This window comes from Oryx dammah, unplaced genomic scaffold (assembly GCF_014754425.2).
Source record: "Oryx dammah isolate SB20612 unplaced genomic scaffold, SCBI_Odam_1.1 HiC_scaffold_13, whole genome shotgun sequence".
Lineage (NCBI taxonomy): Eukaryota > Metazoa > Chordata > Mammalia > Artiodactyla > Bovidae > Oryx > Oryx dammah.
The window spans coordinates 10,869,906-10,884,082 of record NW_024070197.1 but is presented as its reverse complement, the minus strand read 5'-3'; the positions used below and the strand labels follow the sequence as shown (position 1 = coordinate 10,884,082).

Genomic DNA, 14,177 nt, shown 5'->3' with positions numbered 1-14,177 from the left:
CTCCGCTCAGTGCAGTGTCGCTGGTTCATGGTCTGGCTCCTGCCCTAGACCGTGCCAGGGGAGCAGGGATGTCTGTTGTCCCTGCTGCTGCCTCCCCAGCACCGCTTTGTTAGGGGTAGCAGAGCGTCCCGAGAGGGGGAAACCACGTGGGCTCTCAGGGCATGCATCTTGTTGGCCCTGGAGTGGGGAGCTGAGTTGAGAAGGGACTCTAGAAGAAGCAGGAGACTGAGGCTGGTTCAGCCTTCCAGCTGGTGAGCACAGACAGGGCCAGAGGGACCATGCTGCCTGAGTGGGCTTCCCAGGCAGCGCTGGTGGTAAGGAACCCGCCTGCCAATGCAGGAGACAGAAGAGAAGGGAAGATCTCCTGGAAGAGGGCGTGGCGACCCACTCCAGTGTTCTTGCCTGGAGGGATGCTACTTTTGAGTAAGCCCTGGAGGAGGGTGGGATTTTCCCTGGTGACTCAGCTGTAAAGAATCAGCCTGCCAGTAAAGGAGACACCGGAGACTCATGTTTGATGCCTGGGTTGGACGATCCCTTGGAGGGGGAAATGGCAACCCACTCCAGAATTCTTGCCTAGGAAATCCCATGGACAGAGGAGCCTGCTGGGCTACAGTCCATAGGGTCGGAAGAGAGTCGGACACAACTTAGCAACTAAACAACAACAACAGAGGAAGGTGCAGACATTTGTTCAGAAACAGGATGAAGTGTGGCTTCTTGAAGCCAGAACTGTAAACTCGTGGCTGGCTCAGGATCTGCCCACCTGGCTCCCCACCCCTTCCTGGCGTGGGCCTCTGGCTCGCCCTTCTCAGGACTCTCCCGAATTTCTGCCTCAGTCATCATGTGGGAGAAATCAGGCCATGATTTGGAAGGCTCCGTCCAAGTTCGGGGAGAAAAGAGTTTCTGCTGGGGAAAGGAAGGGAGGTCATGCCAGCAGATGGCCAGATTCCCAGCGTTTTCACGGGCACTGGAAATGGGGCAGGGCCATGTCCTGGAAGGCAGTCCAAGGCTTCCACAGAATCTGGGTTCAAACCCCAGCGCTTGCTGTTACCACTGGATAGCTTTTAGTTCATGTGCATTCGGCTGCAAGTAACAGTTGATCTGATGAGCGATGGTGGGAATATTCCTCTCGTTTTTTTTTTAACCCATTTTTAATTTATTTTTATAACATTCTTTTTGTTTATTTATTGTCACCGGGTCTCAGTTGAGGCACGTGGGACCTTCGTTGCATCATGCAGGACTTTCCATCCGGACTCTCTAGCAGTGGCTCTCGAGCTTCTGTAGCTGTGTGCGGGCTTAGCTGCTCTGCAGCGTTTGGGATCTTAGTTCCCTGACCAGGGATTGAATCCACGTCCCAATGCAAGGCAGATTTTTAACCACTGGACCATCAGGGAAGTCCCTAACCCAGTTTTTAATATTTGCCTTTTTGAAATGATTAGGACATTGGCTGAAAAACCAAATATTATTTCTGAAAAATTTGCAGCGGAATGTCTCCCTCCCATTTGTCCCCATCTGCAGGTCCCCTATCCTACTTTTTTGCTAAAGGATCAGGTTTTGCTAGAGGATCAGGCCCATGAGGGACATCTCCAGGTAAAGAGTAAATGTGTTATAATCTTGATAATTATTTCCCTATATGGTCGATTCTTATTCCCTCGTGCTGTTTTTGCAAATTCATCTACCTGCTGAAGTTTCTTTGTAAGCCCCAAATCAGCACTCATAATGCTTTCCTGATCGCTTGCAGACATGTGCAGAGCAGATGGAAGTCTTGAGTTGTCCTGTATGCCTGTTCCTAGCTGAGATGGACCGTGGCGACACTGTCTTCTTGATTCAGCTCTTCCGTTGCAGACAAGTGGCTTTTTCTTGGTCTGTTTAGTGCCACGTTTTTCACATTTGGGGGGCTCTTCGTTGGTGATTCATTTCGTTGAAATGCCCCAAGCATCACGCTGAAGTGTTGGCTTGTGGTCCTAAGCTCCAGAAGTCTGTGATGTGTCTCAGATGAGCTTCGTTCCGGTGCGAGCTACATTGCCGCTGGTTATGAGTTCAATGCGAATGAATCAGCAGTATATATTAAATCAGGTGTCTTTAAACAGAAGCACTCGTAAAAACAAGGTTATGTATTGATCGGTTGATGAAAATGTTGGGACCAGAGGCTCTTAAGAACCTGTATTTCTCTCTGGAGCAATAGTTCCTTGTTCTCGAATTCAGTGTTTGTGGCAACTCTGTAGAACGTAACTACCACAAATAACAAGAATTGATTGTGTGGGCTTTATTATTTTAACACACTAGTTGTGCTTTACTGGGATACAAATTAGATATAATAAAATGTACAAATCTTACGTGCACTGCTTGATGAATTTTGGCAAATATTACCTAGGAAACCATAACCCAGATCTAGCTGTAGACCATTTGCGTCATCCCAGAATATTTCCTTGTGGATCTTCCTGGTCAGTACTTAGCCCGCTTCCCTTCATCCCGCCCCCTTGAGGCAACTACACCCCGATCTTTTTCCTGTCAGTTTTGTAGAACTAGACTTAAAGAGGATCACACAGTGGGTCGTCTTTTGTGCTTGGCTTCCTCTGCTTAGCATGGTGGATTTGAGATTCATCTATGACCTTGCCTGTATCAGTAGTTTATTCTCTTTCGTTAATAAGCTATATTCCGTTGCGGGGTTATAACACAGTTTGTTTATCCAGCTACCAGTCAACAGGCGTCTGTGCTGTTTCCAATTTGGGGCTTTTGTTAATAAGGCTGCTAGGAAAATTTTTGTACAAATGTCTTTGTCGACATACTTTTTACATCTACTTAGTCAACGCCTTGGACTGGAATTGCTGGGTTATAGACGTAAGTGTTTGTTTAACCTTAGTTAATCAATGCTTTTAATTCTCTTCTGGAGCAAGACATGTAGTGGAAGGCCTATCCAGGGATATTTGGCAGCTCATACTGCCTGGCCACTGGGTCTGTCTCTGATTTTCTTGACCTTTCCCCCTCAGGAGTGCAAAATGGCTGCGCTAGCACCGGCCATTATCACCATGCTTCACATCAGCCTTTCAAGCAGGAAAGAGTAGGGGCAAATAATCTTCCCAATATAAGGCTTTTTTTTTAATCCAAATGTAAAACTCTTTCCCATGTCCATACTTAGCTGCAAACGAGGCTGTGAAAGGACGTTTCTGGCAAGGGAACAAAAGACTGCATTCATTGTGAGCCATTCTCTTGGGAAGGTACATTGCTGAATGGAACCAAGTTCAAGTTCTGTTCACCAAGCTGTCAGAGACTGGCTGTTACATCCTCCTGAGCCTCGGAGAGGACCCTGTGAGGCCGCTTTGTCAGGGGCCTGGACACTGGCCCGAAACTGGGTGGCCTGGTGTTCTATACGAGAGCAAGAGCCCCAGAAGGAGAACTAAAGACACCCAAGCTTCTCGAGCAGTGGTTCTCCTGGGACCAGCAGCATCAGCATCACTAGGCAGCTTGTTAGAAATGCAAATTTTCAGTCCTCCGCCCCTAACCTTCAGGTTCTGAAATCCATTAAAAAAACAATAGTTCTGTTTGTTTGGCCATGCTGGGTCCTCAGCGCTGCGTGGGTTTTCCTCCAGCTGCGGAGAGCAGGGGCTCCTCTCTAGTTGTGCACAGACTTCTCCCTGTGGTGGCTTCTCTTGTTGCAGAACTCAGGCTTAATTGCTCCGAGACACCTGGGGCCTTCCCAGATCAGGGATCGAACCTGTGTCTCCTGCATTGTCAGGCGGATTCTTTACCACTGAGCCACCAGGGGAGCCCCTCTGAAATGCATTCTTTATTTTAAAAGCCTTCCAGGTGGTTCTGGTGCCTGCCCACACATTTAGGACCAAGTGGTCTAAAGCATGTGTGGATGCTGTAGGGGCTCGTTTCCCGTTCACTTCTCTTAGCTCCGTTCTGTCCTGAACTTGAAGCCTTCTCTTGTTGCCTGATGCCCTGGGTGACCCTGGTCCTGTCAAGGTAGTCACTGCTTGTGTTGCCTTCACACCCCACCCTGCCCCATTGCCCGTTCCATTCCTTCTCAGAGTTTCCGCTTGTTTTTTATACACTAGTATTAAGAAGAAAAAAAGCAAAAACCTTTTCAGATGCCTGATTTTCTTGGCAGGCCTGCAGCAATATAGCTTCATTTAGAACAGCGATGAATAGCAAAAGGAAAAAGAAAGAATGTACAAAACATTTCTAGTGTGTAACTACCTGTGTAAACGAGGCTTTTAGGAGCTAGACACCAGTCGCTTTATGAGCAATCCAAGTTTTATAGGGCACGCTTTTATGTTGTTAAACTCATTCAGAGATTTGAGAACTCTAAAGGTCAGTGAAAATAAAGCTGGTGTCGACTTTAATTGCTCTCCAAATAGCTTTCTTTCTCTCCCCCCAAAAAGGGTGGGAGTAGGTGAGGAATCAACATTTCCCCTCCCTGTTTTTCTTTTCTGGCTTTGAAATTGACACGGCATGCCCGTGGCTACATATCTGGGGCCCAGTTTACTCTTACCAGGTCTTTGCATGGAATTGCAAAAGGTCTCTTCTGGGAGGGCACAGTCCCAAGAGTCTCTCTTGAGTGAATTAGGAAAAGTGAGTCTTCCCCAAGTGTGGATGTAGCTTTTCTCTGAGTCTCACTGCTGTGAGCAGAGCCTCTGCTGGATTTCAGGCCCGACTTGTACCCATACTGGACTCCTTTGTGCAGTGAACAGCCTGCACAACTGTACATGGTGGTTGGTGCATACATATCCTGTATCTACAGATGACAAGCATCTATCTTATAACAAGTTAGAATAACAAAAATTTATTCTCACAGTTCTGGAGGGCAGATGTTCAAAATCAAGGTATTGGCATGCTCTCTGTGAAGGCCCTGGGGAAGAATCCTTTGTCTTTTCCTGTTTCTGGTGGCTCTGGGTGGTCTGGGGCTTGAGGCGGCATCACTCTAATCTCTACGTCCACATTCATGTGACATTCTCTTTCTGTATCTTCTGTCTGTTAAAAGGTCATTGGTCGGGAATTCCCTGATGCGTCAGTGATTAGGACTCTGTGCTTCCACAGCACGGGGCACAGGTTCAGTCCCTGGTCACAGAACTAAGATCCTGAATGCTGCGTGACGTGGCTAAAAATAAAGTCTTTGGTTGTTGGATTCAGGGCTCATAGATAATTTAGGATGATCTCATCTTGAGATCCTTAATTACAGAGCCTTTTCTTCCCAAATCAAGAAGGCCACCTTCACAGATTTCGGGTCGTGGACATATCTTTTTAGGGGGACTACCATTCAGTGCACTACAGATGCCTTAGAAATGCATCCTAAGGGGATTCTCTGGTGGTCCAGTGGTTAGGACTCTTGCACTCTCACTGCTGAGGGCCTGGGTTCCATCCCAGGTTGGGGAACTAAAACATCTTACGAGCTGTGTGGCATGGTCAAAAAAAAGAAAAAAATGCATCCTAAGAGCATGACTTCTCGGCATTGTGGTATGTTGAGTCCAGCGTGGAATGCCCATCGGGGAATCACCCAGTCTGTGTGTGACCCAGGTGTGGGGAAAGTGCTATGACTTCTGTGTGGCGTTTCAGGAAAGTGTCGGGGAAGAGCACCCGAGTGGGTGCCTGGAGGAGGGTGGGGGGCCTATGAAGACGTTGCAGGAAGTACACCCACGGCAGGGTGGACGGGAGATAGCCAGGCAGGCAGCCACCGCTCTGTAGTTTCCATGATCTCGGGAGCCTGTCAGCCTGGATTCGGATCCCAGCTCTGCCATCCTGCTACCTGGGTGGACCTTGGGCAAGTCACCTAGTCCTTTTTGCAGCCTCAGTTTCCTCAGCTGTGAAATGGGTACGAGGACACTGGCACCTGCCGTGTAAGATTGTTGAGGCTGCAATGAGGTGAGATGAAGCACTGAGAACAGCACCTGGCCCGTGGTGAACCCTGGGCAAACCTTGGTCATGGTGACGAAGCGGACGACAAAGCAGGAAGTGGTGGTGACTGAGGGCAGAGGGCACAGACCTGCACCACCTCAAATGCCTGAACTTCCAGACTCCAGCCAGCTGAGCAAGTTTCCTTAGCAGGGGGTTGGTCTTGTGGTTGGGCAGGTTGGGCTGGTGGCTGGTGAGATGGGGGCTGGCACGCGTGAGCAGAGGCCAGTGAGACCCTAGCCAGTAGGAGGAGGCGGGCATTATATGGTCGTCTGTGTGTAGTTTCATTGGCATCTTTACCTGTGGCCTTGCCTCTGTGAAGGTATATCTCTGTCTGTCCACAGCTGTATCTCAGCACCCAGCCTGGACCAGGAATATGGGAGGTATTGCGCAACACTTGCCCATCAGTGGGTGAATGGCTGGATGCGGCAGTGGTGATATTTAGAGTTCACGACAAGCAGCATGGATACCAGGCAGGCAGTGTCCAGCATGGTGCCAAGGGAGGGACCTGCAGGCTCCCTGCTGTGCTGGGCCATGGGGGTATCTCAGGTGGTTCTGAGCAGGCAGGTGAGGTTCTGGGGGTTGGGGCAACATTTAGTTACCAGCCAGTAAGGAAGTGCTTGAATATTTTAAAAACAGAGCAGCCACTTGTTACCCTGCATGTTAAAGCAGGCTGGTTGGATGGACAGATGGAAAGAGAGACAATGAGACTTAGATCTGGGCAGGAATAGTGGCCTTGGAAAGGAGGAGATAGAGTGGAGAGATTCGGGAGGTGGAATGGATAAGAATGAGTCAGAGGTGTGAGGTCATGGCTGTTCCTTTGTCTCTAGAGAGGGCTGTATCAGTTAGCTGCTGCCACGTAACAAACAACCCCCAACCTTTAGAGGTTGTTAGTGCTGTTCAACAAATTATCCCAAAGCTTAAGGGAAAAATTGTACTGTGCTCATGAGTTTTATGGGCCAGGAATTTGACATAGTGAGTCTCTGCTCCAAGACGTCTAAGTTCTTAGCTGAGAAGACCTAAAGGCTAGGGGCTGAAGGCTCATTCACACACATGCTTAGCACCTGGGCTGGGATGACTGGAAAATATGACTATCAACCAGAGCACCTACTTGTGGTCTCTCCGTGCGCCTAGCTTAGGCCTCCCCATAGCATGGCCTCCCCAAAGCAGCCAGAATTCCATCAAAGTAGCTTACGGCTTCTAGGGTAAATGTCCTGATGGACACAGCAGAAACTGTGAACTGGCTTTAAGAAGTCACATAGTGGCGCTTCTGTTTCACTGTCCTGGTTGAAGTAGTCACGAACTTTGCTTAATTCAAGGGGACTAACAAGGTGGAATATCATGGGGGATTGGAGACATTACTGCAGCCATCTTTGAAAAACACAATATGCCACAGTAGGTCAAAACAAAACCGTGATCCCAATGGTTGGAACTTGGCCTGGGCCTAGTTACTTCTCTCTTATTTCGCTGTGGTCAGCTGTAGGTCAGCTAGGTGGTTCTGCTTCGACAGCTTGGCTGCCTGTGAACTGGAATCATGGCGGTGATGGCATTTGTCTCTTGTCCTCCAGAAGGCTAACCTGGACTTCTTTACATGTCAGCTGGGCAAAGAATAGGCTCAGAAACACACACCGTCACTTCCGCTACATCCTGTTGGCTAAGGCAAGCCAAGAGGCTAACCCAAGTCCAAGGGTTGGTTAATAGACTCCATCTCTTGATAGGAGGCCCTGATAAGACCAGGAGGAGAAACGTTTCTGGCTGCTTTTGCAGTCAACCACAGTAGTCTTTATTTTTTTCAGATCCCCTTACCATCAGCCCTCTCCCATTTTGTTGGGCCTCTCTTCTAAGTGGATTCAGAGTACAGTCCTTGACTAATGGAAGGCTGCAAGAGTCCTTGTGTTGGGTTGCAAAGATACCTAGAAGTACTTACTCATTTGTGTTAAGTTGTGTTTGACTGCAAACAATGGAAACTTAATAGTGGCTTAAACTGTTAGGATTAAGCAGTCTAGAGGCAGGCAAGCCATGAGGAGTTTTTAAAAACCTAGTCTTTTTCTCTCCTCTCATCAGTTATTCTCTACAGGTAGGCTTATCAGCCTCAGGTTTATTGCCTCGTGGCAGCAAAATGGCTGCCACAGCTCCATTCTTCTCAACTATATTCAAAATGAGAAATGAGTTTCTCCCTAGAGAAGCTCTATCTTGATATTCTGGAAGAAAAACTTTCTCAAATTCTGTCTTCCCTGAAAGACTCATTGAGCAGAACCCAATTCTATACACTTTGCTTTTTACTTATTTGCAAAACTGACTACTCTGGCTGCAAGGAAGCCTTGGAAAGTGAATGTCTCAAAAGGGATAGCAGCTGTTTTGGCCACAACCTACAGTAGGAAATATGTACACACACACACACATAATTGAAACCAGTGTCCATTGAAACCCTGTGTGATACTTTTTAATATTTTCTATTCTATCCCAAGCCATTTGATCCTATACTCCTTAACTTAAAAGCAATCCCTGGTCACAACCTGCTAATTGGATTTCACAACCCTCAAAGGCGTGACCCATAGTTGAAAAAGACTGACTCAGAACAGCCTTTGTTTACATCTTGGAGTTGGCAAGTGTTACCCTGAGATTGGGCTTACATGAGCAAGACAAGGAGGGCTGGGGAAATGGTGTTTGGAAAAGCAACAGCTAGACTTTGCCATATCCTCTTCTCTGCCTATCACTTCCCATCAGCAAATGATAGGGTTCCATTGACTTTCTTTTTTATGACTTGCAAATAACCCGAGGGTTAGTAGCATTCCTATCGGGAAATTAAAATAAGCCTGTTTATGGAGCTTCACGGGGACTTTGAATTCTGTGTCCTGCTCAGCACCCTGGCTTCAGCACAACTCCTGATGACAACGCAAAACTCCGAAGGCATTCCAAGTGCCGGAAGAATTCACACGATTTTCTGGAAGGACACTTTGTCATTGTTGCGTCATGGCTGTTCTCTTGAGCTGGTTGTGGTTTTGCAGGCCTGGCTTCTCATGCTTTTTATAGCCCGATGCTGGAGAATGAGGTTCTTCGGAATCACAGGGCCTGGGTTCAGAGTCTGGTCCCACGGTGTGATTTGGGGCAAGTGTCCTGACCCCTGTGAGCCTCAGTTTCCTGCGCTGTGAAATGGGACACATTCCTCCTGTCTCCCTGGAGACTGGGAGGAGTCTATATGGAGTTAGCACATGGCCTGATGCCAAGGAAGCACTGGGATTGGGGGGGTGCTCTTCCAAGATGTATCAGTCAGCTTCGACTGAGTGATGTGCAGTAACAAGTGAGCCCCGGATCTCAGTGGCTGACAGCAGCGAATGCTCCTCTCTTGCTCATGTGTCCAAGCTCTGAGGGTTGGTTGTGGCTCTATCCATGTGTCCACATCGTGGTGGGACTCAAGTGGAACCATACAGTGGCTTTTCAAGCTTCTGCTCTGCAGGGGCGGAAGACGTCCTCTCGTGTGGATATTTTGGGTTTGCAGCTTTGCATGCTAATTGTGTGTCCCCTGCCCCAGTCTCCCGATGCTTTTTTTTTTTTTTTCAAAAGCTTTTTGAGTATGTGTGTGACATTGGGCATCCAGTGTCATCCCTGGCTAAGAACCACTAAGCATCATCTTCCCCAAGGTCAAGGGCTGGAGGATCTCATTGCTCATTACAGGATCCTCAGTTCTCCCCAACACAGAACGGACAACGAATAAATGCCCTTTTCACCAGGCTGCTCTTTAAATGAATGAATGGGTTTGTTTTAACCATCCCTGCAAATTCATTCATTCATCCCACAAATATTTAGTGAGCTCCTTCCATGTGCCTTGTCCTGTGTGGACTCTGAGCATTCCACAAGGAACAAAACAGACAAAAATCCTTGTAGTCGGAGGGTTGACGTTTTTGTAGGGGAGACAGACAGTAAACAGTCAGAGAGTCATATGATTTTTGAAGCTCAAGTATTTTCAAAGTAAAAATTTTTCGTTGTGGACAATTGCAAATGTGCACAAAGCAGAGAGAATAGTAAAACTTGAACCGCATCAACCAACGCTTTACCGATCTTCCACCACTCTGACAGACCAGCCCTGTCCAAGGGGGCTTCCTGCCACCACGGGAACGTTCTAGATCTGTGCTGTTTCACGTGGTAGCCACCAGCCATGTGTGGCAGTTGAGCCCACGAAATGTGGCGGGGGTGACCGTGGACTCGGTGTTTTAATTTCCTTTGCACTTTTAATGTGACTGTTTTATTGAAAACTTGCATATTCCTGATTATCCTCTCTTTTTTCCATCCTTTTATTGTGGTTAAAATACACATAACAAAAGTGACCGTTGCAACCACATCTAAGTGTACAAATCAGCGACATCAAGTGCGTGTGCACGGTGGTGCAACCATCACCCCCATCCTTCTCTCAAACTTGCTGCATCTTGCAGAACTGAAACTGGATACCCACTAAGCAACAATTCCTCTCTTCTCTCTACCCCACCCCCCAGTCCCTGGCAAACTGCATTCTCCTTCCTGTCTCTCCATCAAGAGTGGAATAAGATGGTATCCTTGTCTTTTTGTCACTGGCTGACCTCACTTGGCACAAAGTCATCCATGCCATCCCTTCAGCCTTTCCTCCCTGAATGATAATTCTGTTTTAAACAGATACCACGATTGGCTTATCCATTCATCTGTTGATGGACACCTGGGTTGTTGTACCTCTTGGCTCTTGGGAATCATGAACAGGGCTGCATAAATATGCCCTTCCAGACCCCACTTTCAATTCTTTTGTGTTATATATATCCAGAAGTGGGCTTGCTGGGTCATATGCTAATTCTATTTTTAATTTTTTGAGGAACCACCAGTGTTTTCCACAGCAGCTGCATCATTTTACGTTCCCACCAACAGGGCGCCACGGTTCCAGTTTCCCCAGGTCCTCAGCGACACTTGTTAATTTTTGAATTTTTGCTCGTCACCTTTTAATAGGAGTGAGGCAGCATCTGTGGTTTCGACAGCATTGCCCTAATGTTTGGTGGTGGTGATCATCTTTCCATGTGTCGTCTTGGGACAAATACCTACTCCAGTTCTTTGCCATAATTTCGTTTCAGCAGCTTGCACTTAAATGTATGTAGTCACGTGTGGCTAAGTGGGTACTGTTTTTGAACGGCATAGGACAGTATGCCTCTGAACTCACACAGCTGGGTTATTCTGAACTTAAGTCACAGTCGTTTTATCATGTCACCTCTACATGTTTTAGGATGCATTTCTGAAAGGTAAGGACTCTAAATGAAAAGAAAGAGACTACGACGCCATTGTTACACGCCTAGAATCCATCCCCTCTTTCTTCTCCTTCCTCCCTTTGCTGGTCTTCGTTGCTGCCAAGGGCTACTGCAGTTGGCGTGTGTGGGCTTCTCACTGCGGTGCCTGGGCTTTAGCAAAGGCTGCAGTGCTGAGTTGCAGCTTGCAGTCTCTAGAGCCCAGGCTCAGTGGTTGCAGGGGTATGCTGGATTTTCCTGGATCGGGGATCAAACCCGCGTCTCCTGCATTGGCCGGCGGGTTCTTTACCACTGAGCCACCAGGGAAGCCCTGAGCTATAAATTTTTAAACCCCCATATAACTGATGCCCCATCGCAGTGCAGGATCTGTCCTCTCCCCGGAAAGCCCCCCTCACCCATTGCGCGGCTGTCACCATCAAAATGAAAACGCAGAGATGACAGATTCTCACAGCCTGGCGCCTCCTGCTGGACATTCACCCACAGGTCCCACTTGGAGAGCTCCGTTCAGGAAATACCGCCTCCTGGCTCTCCTTCTGGTCCGAGGTTTACAGAACTTGGGCCACACCCGAAGCTCGGGGCAGGGAGGAGGGGTGGGGGGGACCCACGTGGAGCTGGCGGCTCTCACGAAGCCGCTGCGGGCGCTTGGGATCGCTTCCGGGCCAGGGCAGTGCCCCTGCAGCCTAGATGGGCCAGAACTCCATGTTCCAGGGTCCTGTGACAGAGGCTTTCTAGACCTTTCCGGGGGTCTGGGACTCTCCATCAAAAGGAGCAGCAGTTCCCGTCCCTCTTCTCTGTTCCATCCACTCGCCCTTATCGCGTCTTTGGATCTGAACTATCCCAGGCATTCACAAAATGCTAACAAAGGCTTGTCACCCAGCTTTGTCTTATCTTGACACTGTGGCCATGTTTGCTTCACATTTTGAAGAGAAACTGCACGATGAGAGGGCTGTCTGTGGGATTGTGGTTAAGGGCGGGGACTCTGCAGTCAGCCTGCCTTGGCTCAGATCCCAGCCTGGCCGCTGACCACTGCAGGCATCTGGGGGTGGCGTATGGCTCACCATTTGGAGCCTCGCCGTCCTCATCTGCAGAATGGGGCTAAGCAGAGCACCCGCCTCATAGGGAGTCCAAGATGGTGACACAGGGGAAACACGCAGAGTACTTAAAATCAGCAGCTATCATCACCATCATCACGTCAGGTCAATCCTCGGTGTTCCTGGATTCCGTATTTGCGAATCCACCCACCCACTGACGTCAATAAGCCCCAAATCAGTATGGGGCTTTCCCAGTCATGTGCAGAGTCGTGAAGTCTTTGAGTCTCTGGGTGCACATCCCCCCAGCAGAGGTGGAACACGGTGACCCTCTGCCTTCTCAGTTCAGCTGTCAACAAGCATCCTCCTTAGGGCCCTGTTGTTTTGCACTTCTGTGCTTTTGTGAGTGGTTTTGCTGTTAAACATGGCCTCTCCCGCACAGAGGTGAAAAGCCACCCAGTGCTCATAAGCTCAGGAAGGCTGCAGTGAGCTCTATGGAGAAAGCACGTGGGAGATGAACAGTTATACCTGAGTTACAGCGCTATTGGCCACAAGCCCAGTGTGAGCGATTCACTGATTTATATTCAACAAGGTGTCTTTAAACGGAAACACACATAGCCAAGGCAGTGTGTTGTTGGGTTGATGAGAACGGGGCCAGAGGCTGGCAGGAAGCTAACCCTGTATTTCCTCAGGGCCGACGGCTCAGAAGTGCCGGTGGATTAAGCCGTACGGTGTTGCGTGCTGTTGTGTGAGTGTGTATATGTACATATGCAGTGCGGGCAGATACAGGGCAGGCTTGTCTGCACTTACCACGCATGTGATCATGTGCGGCGTTGTTTCCTGTGGTTTGTACACTTGGGTTTGACCTCTCCTCTCTCTGGCTGCATCTTTCTCCTTTTCACTGACGGTCCCACTCACAGCCTCTCTCTCCCTCTCTCTCCACAGCTGGCCCCCAAAAGGACACTCCCCAACTCCCCAGCTGGGGGCCCCGCGTAGACCTGGAGTGGACACCCCCTCCTTCCCTTCATGATTCGTTTGTAGCGCAGGTAACCAGCCAAGCGTCAGCTCATTCCCAGAGGGGCTGTGGTCCCCCACCTCCTCCACGGAAGGGACGGTCCTCCTTGACTTAGCCGCAACCTTCAGCCCCACCCTTCCCAACCTGGGGCCCCGGGGTCATTCGAGCCAGCCCCCTGCCTCCTCACCATCTACAGGAGGAGCAGGATCTCCCTCCCACATCCCCCTCTTCTCCACGTGCTCTGCAGATCTTGCCAGTTGCTCCCCGGCCAGGCCTTGCCTACTGCGGGCTGGTCGGGAAGGGCAGCTGGTGGCGTGGGAAGAAGGCAGCCTGGGTGGGGGCAGGGGTGTGAAGCCAGAGAGAGTATGTTGTACCAGTGGCTGGTGCAGCCAGAGTCTTGGAAGGGAAAGGCCTCTCTGGGGTCCGTGCCCAGGGCCAGCTCTAGAGGGGAGGGTGATTGGCGTGTGAGGCCCTGAAGATGGATGTTTCTGTTCTAGACTGGCCTTGTAACCCGGGGCCCGTGAAGTGTGTACGTGTGTGCATAGGTGTGTGCATGTCCCATGCAGAAGTACGTGTAACATATCTGGCCCACATGCGTGTTTCTGGCCAGAGGGTCTTTTTGCTTCCGTCAGACCCTCCAATCCAAGGCACAGTTCAGAGAAGACCCTGAACGAGTGATGCGGGGTCCCTCCCGAGGCTATGTCACAGAGCCGTTGAGGTTACTGGGGGTGGGGGTGGTGATTGGGAAGTTCAGAGGATCTGTCAGAGTGAGGAATCATGACCCAGCTGAGGGCACAAGTGAGATTTTGTGTGTTTTGAGGTGGAGGGAGGGGTAGATCCTCCTCAGTGAGTTCAGGACCACTCCTGCTCTCCCTACCGAAAAAAAAAAAAAAAAAAGAAAAGAAAAGAGAGGGTAAGAAGTCCATGGCTCTGGGCTGGGGTTGTATGTGATTTCTCGTGTCCTGTCTGCATCGTTGGGAGGGA

The 14,177-nt window shown here is 49.3% G+C and overlaps 1 protein-coding gene across 2 annotated transcripts in view; it reads left to right on the top strand.

Moving 5' to 3' along the window:
- BICRA (BRD4 interacting chromatin remodeling complex associated protein) overlaps window positions 1–14,177 on the top strand; it is a 73,549-nt gene that overhangs the window by 36,735 nt on the left and 22,637 nt on the right. The window contains exon 2 of one of the 2 annotated variants that reach the window (XM_040252426.1): window positions 13,124–13,224. The gene's annotated coding sequence lies outside the window, so the exon portion shown is untranslated. Of the gene's footprint in view, window positions 1–11,448; window positions 13,225–14,177 lie in introns of those variants that run through there. The other variant, XM_040252427.1, reaches the window with a different exon arrangement.